This window comes from Xiphophorus maculatus, chromosome 21, assembly GCF_002775205.1.
Source record: "Xiphophorus maculatus strain JP 163 A chromosome 21, X_maculatus-5.0-male, whole genome shotgun sequence".
Taxonomy (NCBI): domain Eukaryota; kingdom Metazoa; phylum Chordata; class Actinopteri; order Cyprinodontiformes; family Poeciliidae; genus Xiphophorus; species Xiphophorus maculatus.
Window position 1 is genome coordinate 2,030,031 of NC_036463.1, and position 9,628 is coordinate 2,039,658.

Sequence of the window (9,628 nt, forward strand, 5' to 3'; positions counted from 1 at the left end):
TAAAACTAGACGAACGTGATGCTTGTGGTCTTCGAGGGACTTGGAGTAGATTAAAATATCATCTAGGTAGACGAAAACGAAGATATTCAGAAAGTCTCTCAGAACATCGTTTACAAGAGCTTGAAAGAAAGCGGGAGCATTAGACAAGCCGAACGGCATGACCAAATATTCAAAGTGTCCGATAGGTGTTTTAAACGCGGTTTTCCATTCATCCCCGTGACGAATACGGAGTAAATGATAGGCGTTCCTTAGATCTAATTTGGTGAAAATAGTGGCGTCATGCACTGGCTCGAAAGCTGAAGATAACAGGGGCAGAGGATATTTATTTTTTACTGTAATTTGATTTAAGCCCCTGTAGTCTATGCATGGCCGCAGCGAACCGTCCTTCTTGCCTACAAAAAAAAACCCCGCCCCTAAGGGAGAGGAGGATGGGCGGATGATCCCGGCCGCTAAAGAGTCTCTGATGTAACCCTCCATGGTTTCCCATTCAGGTCGAGAAATGTTGTACAGCCGGCTAGAGGGAAGTGGCGCCCCGGGGAGAAGGTCGATCGCGCAGTCATACGGACGGTGTGGTGGTAGAGAGAGTGCTTTTGACTTACTAAAAACTGGGGTTAAATCATGGTACTCGGGTGGGATGGTGGAGAGATCAGGCATGTCTGCCTCCTTTGGTTTAGCCGTGGGAGGACCTGGTGGAACTGCTGAGCGGAGACAGGATTGATGACAAAAAGTGGACCAGGATTCAACATGTCTGTCTGTCCAGTTGATGTGGGGATTATGCTGTTGCAACCATTTAAACCCTAGGATTACGGAGGAGCTTACGGTGGGAAAAACAAAAAACGAAATGATCTCACTATGATTTCCAGAAATAACTAACTTCAACGGTTTGGTCTGATGGGTGATTTTAGGAAGGGGTTTTCCATCCAAAGCTGAGACACAAAGGGGAACGGTTAATGGGGTGGTTTCTATGGACAGCTGCTGAACTAGTGCTGAATCAAAGAGATTCTGTTCGCAGCCCGAATCTATAAAGACAGACAACGGAAGTGACTGATCGCGGTCGATTAATGTTGCCGATAATAGCAAGCGAGGTGAATCCCCCTTTTCTAAACGGTCCACCAGTTTCCTCGCCTTTACTGGTGGACCCGGGGGTTTAACCGAGTTGGGCAATGAGCTATGAAGTGATCAGGTGAACCACAATATAAACACAGGCGGGAAGTCATTCTCCTATGACGCTCAGCTGGGGTGAGGCGAGTATGACCAATTTGCATCGGTTCCGGACCTGGGGGACTTGGCGGACATGGAAGACTGAGAGCGGAGGGAGAGGGAGTAGCAGATGTTAAAGTTCTAATAGGTGGTTCTCTCCGATTTCTCTCTTTCGCGCGGGACCGGATTCTGTTATCGAGACGAATGGTCAAACTTATGAGATCCTCTAATGTCTCGGGTTCATCTAGCGTGGCTAGTTCATCTTTGATCTGCTCATTTAGTGCATGAAAATATACACTCTTTAGTGCCGCCGAGTTCCAATTAGAAGCTGCAGCCTTCACCCTGAAATCGACGGCAAAGTCGGCTACCGTTCGCTGCCCCTGTTTAATTTTCCACAATTCACGAGAGTTAAATGTTTTATCTTGGTCTTGACTGAAAACTTGCCTAAACTCTTTCAGGAAAGCGTCAAACGTACACCCGAAATCAGTGGGAGATGGAAATCTTGCCTCGGCCCAATCTAGCGCTCGACCGGACAGCAGAGACAGAACATAGGCGATCTTTGCGCCGTCATGAGGGAAACTCTGGGGAGAGTGGTTAAAAATTAAAGAGCATTGCAAAATGAACCCCTTGCACCTGTATATGTCTCCAGAGAATCTTTCCGGGGTAGGAGGTCGAACCTCCGAGTATGAAGGACGCGCTGGCGGAGCCGGGTCGGGAGCCGGCGCGGGGTCTGGAGGCGTAGCCTGCGGAACAGATTTCTGTAGGAAATTCATTAGATCAGTTAGGCGCTGGTTAGTCTCGGCTTGACGGGCACTTAATTCTCGTAGGGCGGACTCATGAGTGTGAAGTTGTGACTGTTGTTCCGATAGTGTTCGTCTGATGGCGTCTGCGGGGCTTGCCTGCTGGCCGGAGTGTTCTGTCATGATGGCGTTAAAGCTTTTGCCCACATGCAGAACACCACAGGGAACAGAAATCAGTTAAGGATTTTTATTGAGGCAAAGTTATGTGATGTGGTGGGGATCCTGGGGTGGAGTCTGGAAGACAGCGGAAAACTGCGAACAGGAGGAGATGGTGAGTTCGGGTCAACTGGGAAACGGGAGTTATGATGGAAACAGATCGGTTCTTACGTGGGAAGGAATGATCACAATCAGGGAGATAGTCTGTGGGTTCCTAAGCAGGGAGGCTGCGGTGGAGGGCGGGCAGGTAAGTGATGTCTTGACGGAGGTGGAGGCGGGGTCCGACTGCCAGCCGATGACAACTGAGACTCTTGAGATCTGACAGGAGAGGTGAAGACGGAACTCGGGCAACCAGTGGGTAACGTCCACGGCGTCACGAGGAGGGCTTTAACCAAAAAGCCAGGATGAAAGTCACTCTGGGGAATCCAAATGGTCTCGAGGCGAAAACGATTCCTGAAGAGCACAGAGGACAACGAAGAGTTACTTAGAGGAAAAACAAACTCAGAGGACTAACCTCGAGGGGCTCAGTGTACCAAGTAGGTAAAACACTCCGGCGTCGAAGTGCTGGCAGTCAGCTTCTTTAACCTCCAGAGGATGATGAGATAACGACCGCCAGGTGCGTAAAACCCCTGGGCGCGCCTCCCAGGTAGACAGCCTCTGGCTCCATCTAGTGGGCCACAGTGATGCTACAGACTGACACCAGGAAGAGGGGAAAATTAAAACAAAAGGAGAAAAAAAAAAAGGACCAAGACCCCCAGAACCCGACACAGTGAGAGATTTGGATGAAAAGTCTGGAGATGTTTTTGTGTATGTGCAAATGTCCATATTTAACTAAATTAAACTGGTGCTGAAAGGCGTGCCCTGCAGCCTTCTTTTTCTGTGTACAAAATCTTAATAGTTTTTTATCTAGTTTCTAGTGTAAATACCTTAATATACTTTCGAGACAACGATAGTTTTGTCCTGAAATTACACAAAAATAACTTACAAGTAACACGTTACACCAAACCAGAACACAGATATAAACACAGTCAGAATATTTCTAAATAGCCTGATTACTGGGCATATCAATTAGCAAATCTCTGGTACATAATTAATCAAAACTGCCAAACGCAGCGTCATGTTGGATTTCCGTCTCTACAATACCACTCACAATATGGGGACGATTCCAAATGTCAGGTTTGTGCCTCTGTTCGTACGTAACGTGCCTCATCTAACCAATCAACAACATTCTAGTTGGCTCTTTGGCTGACGTCACCATAGTAAACCAATGAAATGTATTGTTTGAAAAATCCCACTTGACCCTGGAAGTTTACGCTAGCAAAGGAAGCTAAAGCTACAGGTTGTTTTTCTTCTCTTTTCTTCTCCCTAAATAAACACATCGGAAACATGGTTTGTGAAAAATGTACGTATGACATTTCTCTCTTTAATCTTATGTAAGTTTGAAGCTAATGGAAGTTGTTTGTGTCAACGAAGCCTCCCCGAACGCTGACGAAGGTTACGTGAAGATAACATTCGGTTTTATTCTTCGTTGTACACATTTTTCCTTGCAGTAAATATAAACTTTGGTTGTTTCAGGTGAGAAGAAGCTTGGTAGAGTTATCACTCCGGACACTTGGAATGATGGAGCTCGGAATACAACAGGTGATGGATTCAAAACAACAACAACAACAAAAAGAACATGTTTGATACGGGAGCACGAAGTCTATGCTTAATTTATAGGATTTGTTTCAACAAAATAGAGTAAGCTTACACGTTATATTCCCTTTAGGTTTCTCACTCATTAAACAAATGTCAGTGGTAAAAGCTGTATATGTTAATTACCTTAAAGTAGGTAGATTCTGATTAATAAGCATGGTGGTGACAGCATCATGCTGATGCACTGCTTTTCATACTGTGAAGTTGGTTAGAGCTGAGAGGAAGATAGATGAAGCAGTATAGTGGTAAGCTTTGTGTTTAAACTTTTAGTTTTTGATAGTAATCTGCTCTGTTACTCTGACTTATCCAGGTCGGCTATCATTTATATTGTCTCACTCAATGTAGTAGTGATTAATGGGTTTCTCTTGCTCACATTTTTACTTAGAAAGTGGAGGGCGCAAGTTGAACGAAAACAAAATGCTGACATCTGTTGTGATTTAAACTCGACCGGCCCAAAACGTGTGAGCACATGAACAGGAAATCAGCCAACACAGAATAATCAGACTTTACTTTTTTATTCTTTTTTAGCGCTAGAAAAGACCCTTACAGGCTTAGGTGGATGTCAAGTGTAAAGGCCCGAATCTATACAGCATCTGCTCAAACACGGAAGACACCTTGCTTATATCCTAAAGTCCGCCTCCTGGTCTGCTGATGTGTTACGTCACTGCCTAGTGGTCAGACGATGAGCTAAAGTTAAGTTTCGTTTCTACAGAAAGTTTCCGTATGAAACAAAAGGCTTTTGTGCAGAATCTTTGTGTCCGTAGTTGAGTGTGCGTGCATGCATGGTGCGTGTCTGGAGCAAACGTCTCAACAACTCCCCCTTTTGATCTCTAAGAGACCACACAACTTTGAAAGAACGTCATACATTTGGGGGAGCAACACATCCTGAGGAAGACATTGCCCACTGTTCGGAAAACATCCCCTGGGCCCATTACGGTGCTTGTTGGTTTCATTTCATTTCATTCATCGGAGGTAAAAACGAACAGGGCGCCCCATTTGGCCCCAAAATGGCGGCGGGTTGACACCACAATGTTCCTCTTACAGGCTGAAAAGGAACAGAAAAATATAAAGTGAAAATAAAGTAAAACAAAATGAAATGTTAAACAAAATCGTTAATGTTAATTACTATTAGTAAAATGTGTGATTCGAAAATAATATGTGAATGTAAATAATCCTTTAATGAATAAAGTGAAATGATTAAAGAATAAATGTTAGGAGTTGAAGCCGGCATTTTTATTTTTAATAATTAGTAAGTTGTGAACAAACAATAAAATGTAACTTTAATGCAGTGCAGGTTTATACTATGAATGGCGGTAAAAAATGGAAGACTACAAAATGAATGAAATGTTAGTTAATATGCAAGCTTCAGTAATCCAAAGCTCAATGAGAATAAAAAACTTTTAATGTTAGGTATAATGCTAGCAAATAAAATGTTAAACAAAGTAGTGTGAAGATCCTTTTTTTACTTGAGAGGTGAAATCCCTAAGGTCAAAATGTGAAAGTGGTTAATGGTCAAAAAGGGATGCGAACTTACCAACTGAAAAGAAATGTCTAGTGCACATAATATGAAAGAAACACACTCAAAATATGCAAATCAATGTGTTAGGCAAAAAGTCACTCAAAACCCAGTGTAATGATAGTGGCAAAATGTTAAAAAGTCAGCAGGATAAAGTTTTTTTTTTAATGAGATCTACAAAGTTATTCAAAACAGTGTCTCCTGGCATCATGTGACAGCAAATCGGTTTCTACGTGTGTCGAGATGGCTCAATTTCATCCGGACACACCCAGAAAGGACTACACACTGGAAAGTTGCAGGTTCACGGTTGTTTTACGTTTCTGAGAAACCATCTGATAGGCAGGGGGCTTTCCATCACTGTCGCTCCCTTTCTCTATAGATGAAGTTATGCACCTTACAGCTAAAGACCTCAGACAAGGAACACAGCAGCAACCGCAGGTGATCAGGAGTGCCAGGAAGGTTGCCACAGAAAGGAGCAAAGAGATGATGGTTTCTTTATATTTTCCAAACAGATCAGTGAACCACTTATCCAAGGGGTTTGAAACTCCAGAGTGCTCATGCATCGTTTTACTAAGGGCCCTAAGTCCTTCTAGCGCCTTGGTCACTGTTAATTTAGTTTGTGCACAAACTTTAGCCAATTTTGTTTTCAAATTTTGATTCATTCGTTCTGCTTTGCCTTAGGATTCCGGGTGGTAAACCATACCGAACTTGTGTTTCAAACCAAGATGAGCTTCCACTGTTTGCAGGTCCTTGTTTCTGAAATGTGTTCCGTTGTTTGATCTGATTTTTTCTGGAAAACCGTGCCTGGGGATGTAATGGTTGATTAGACATTTTATGACAGTTTTACTATCTTCTCTCGCTGCTGGCCACGCAACACAAACCAGCAAATATCTTTTGCCTTGCACCGTGTTTATCATGTCAGTAAAATCCAACACAACCTCTTTCCCTGGACATGTGAGTGGAGGGAACTGTCCCTGATGTGGTTTCAAAGTTTTCTTAGGGTTAAATTGTCCACACACTTCACAATTATTTACACACTATTTCACCATGTTGATCATTTGGGGATGCCACCAGTCTTTAAGATTATGCATCATCTGTTTAGTCCCAACATGTCCCACCCCGTGAGCTTCAAGAAGCAGCTCTTGTTTTTTCGCAGGTGGCAGAATTAACCTGCCGTCTGGACCCCTCCAGCATCCATTTGTTTCAGTGGCGCCTCGTTGCTTCCACATGTTTTTCTCTTCAAGTGGCACCCCCTTTTGGCATCTTACCACCTCCTCATGTTTTAGGGTTCGGCCGCTGGTGGTCAGAAATCCTTTACCTGTGATCCTTGGGCAAGCTTTAACGCTTCGATCACTGCTTTTATTTCTGCCCTCTGCGCAGATGCTGCCCCTTGTAGTCTCTCTGCTTTCCTCTGGTCCCATCAGAGGAGTTGCTTGAAGGTCTGGTCTTACCTTCTCTTCTGTTGCCACAAGTTCTGCACACACGTGTGGTTCTCCTTCTGAAAAACAGTCTGCCATGTTCACGCCTTCGTGTGTGAATGAAATGTTAGGAGCTTCCAGGACTTTGGAAAGTCTTTGTTGTCGCAACGCTGTCATGGTGAAACTTTGTGAGTTTACATTTGCCACTACACTGTGTGACGTTAACACCAACAGTGAATGTCCCATGACTATGTGTGCAGTTTTTGTATCAATTTGTGTGCAGGGATGATGTCTCTGTTCCATTTTGTCCAAAATTGCAGATAAATACATCATGATTTGTCTCTCACCCCCTTTTTTCTGATACAAAACTCCGTTAACGGCCAGTTTTGCAGCAGAAACATCCAGAAAGAAGGATACTGAGGAATCCAAAGGGGTCTCTCAGAGTCCACCTGAAACGAAATCGGAGCACAGGAGACCAGCCCCACATCCATAGGCGTTTCCGCCCAGAGAGATGCAGGCATAGATGTTATCATATGTTCTGCTGAAGGGTGGTCTGATTTTTCCCTACCGTGATGCCTGGACATGTTCATGATGAAGGTCTACTGTTTCAGACCCTGAAAAGCTGATCTTATATGTGTCAAGAGAAGGGGAGAAAAACAAACCTGGCACTGCTGTCGCAATCCAATCTGTGGCTGCCAGGGAGCGTTTCATCATTGGGCCCAATTCTTTTGCTTGGTGCTCAGGGTGCAAACGGAGAGAGATGTGAGGCACAGCTTCATCAGATATTTGATAACATTCTGACTGCGTTTCTGTGAAAGAGACAGCAGCAGCTACACCAACTGGAGCTACATAAATATCTGAGATTTTACCTCCCAGGTTGTTTCCTCCAAAGTGGAAAGGAAAGGTTCCTGGTACCATTCAGAGACGTCTCTGTCGTAGAACAGGGTCACGTGAGGGGGATCCGGAGGAGAGACGTAGGAGCACAGACACAGGAGCCAAGGTTTCCAGTCCACAAACGTTGACATTAGGCGGCTGGAGGGTAAGTTCATTAAAAGGCCCCAATATATGTCTGCATACTCAGAAACAACTGGCTGCATGAGGAATTGTCCATCCGTGAGAAAGTTTGCACAAGGGAGGGACGTGCCATCGGGAAAGGAAACAATTAATCCATTCACAGAGCACATAATTGTTGCTCCCAGTTTTATCAGTAAGTCTCTTCCTAGCAAATTGACGGGAGTTGTTGGAGAGCTGACAAAAGAATGTTGCAGGTGCTGATTGCCCACTGTGAAGGTCAGAGGCTTAGTGAAAGGCAGACTTTGTTCTGTCCCTGAGGACCCAGTTAAAGATACAGTTTGTGACGTCAAACTGAGGGGAGAAACAAAGTTCAATGTGCTGTGTGTAGCACCTGTGTCCACCAGGAAGTGTGTTTCTCTCCCCTCCCATGTTGCTGACAGCATGGGGTCTGCAGTTCCCATGCTGGGCTGTGGGTCTCCAGGGGCGTGTCACTAGATGTTCTGTGTGGGCTCGTTGTTACCCTGAAAATACTGTCCAGGTATAGCATTGGGATTGTGGGGGATCATACCTGGTTCCCCGTGATTTGGTATGGCCCAGCAATGTTTTGCCCAGTGTCCAACACGGCCACACCGGTAGCATTTGTCCTCCTGCTGTGGTCCCCTGGTCCGCGCCCCACGACCCCTCCACGGAGCACCGCCCTCGCGACCGGCCAAACGCCTTCCCCGTCCACGAGGAAACGCTCTGTACCTGTTTTGAGGATATGAAACAGAAAAAACAGGAGGAGGAACCAATCCTCCCCCACTCTGATTAGTGTTTTGCCAGGAAGTTGCATTTTGTGTATGGGTTGGAGCACCTCCACCCACAACCATCACATGTTCTTTTTTATCTGTCTTCTTATTCAATTTTTGTTTTGCTTCCCGCAATTGGCGTTTCAACAGCTGAATTTCTAAATCCTTTGTGTCAGATTGCTTTTTCTTGAACTCATCTTGTGCCTTTATTAAGTGATGGAGCAGATGCCTCTCCCATCTAACGTACTCGCACCCTGTTAAATCTGGATTATTTCTCATAGATTGTACAACCTGTTCAGGAACACCTTTCAAGATTGCCTCTCTAAACATTTCAGTGAAGTTTGAGTGTGGGCCTTTTGGATTAATTGTAGTTTGTCCGAGCCAGGTTTCTGCAGCTTTATTTATGTATTCTTTAGGATCCATGCTGTAATCCCATTCAAACCTGGTGATGGGAGTGATTGTGGCCAGTGGAAACTGCCTTTTTATTTCCCGTGCCAAAGGTGTGATGAATTGATGTGCTGGAGTAGAATTACTTACATTTTGGGTCCCTGCTGCGTGTTCTATGTCTCTCATAACCATGCCAGACATAGCTCTGCTCATTATTGCTCTGAAATCTCCCAGCGCTAGAGTCATTCCAGAGGTCAGCTGGTCTAACTCTGCCAACCAAAGACTCCCACCAACTGTAATACTGGGCAGTTTATCTACTATTGCATCTCTGTCACCCAGAGGAAAAGGAACATATTTCTGACCCCCAGTACTGGTTTTCAAAAGAGGATAAGTCCCTGTGTTGCTCCAGATTAGGGCGTGCTGTCCCTCTGCTGTGTGAAGGCCTAAGCCACGCATGCTCTCTAGAGGGCACGAGATGTGATAGACCTCTCTCAGTTCATCAGTTTTATCTGTAAGGTTCTCCTCTGAAACCCACGTTCCATTTGCATCCATTTTAATTTTAACGTTTTTGGCTGAATTAGATTTTATCTCTCCTCTCTCCATCTGTTCTGCTCTGTCACACAGGTTCTGCAACCTCTGAGCAGATCTGACAAA

The 9,628-nt window shown here is 44.7% G+C and overlaps 2 long non-coding RNA genes across 2 annotated transcripts; one reads left to right on the plus strand and one right to left on the minus strand.

Moving 5' to 3' along the window:
* The first annotated feature begins 3,463 nt into the window (after positions 1-3,463).
* On the plus strand, positions 3,464-4,280 carry LOC111606148. The gene is made up of 3 exons (XR_002751924.1): positions 3,464-3,558; positions 3,732-3,797; positions 4,237-4,280. It is a non-coding gene; the product is annotated as an uncharacterized LOC111606148 (long non-coding RNA).
* Positions 4,281-7,214: 2,934 nt separating this feature from the next.
* On the minus strand, positions 7,215-7,740 carry LOC111606149. Its single transcript, XR_002751925.1, has 3 exons — positions 7,655-7,740; positions 7,448-7,523; positions 7,215-7,234 (listed from the first exon to the last, which is right to left on the minus strand). It is a non-coding gene; the product is annotated as an uncharacterized LOC111606149 (long non-coding RNA).
* Positions 7,741-9,628: the final 1,888 nt, after the last annotated feature.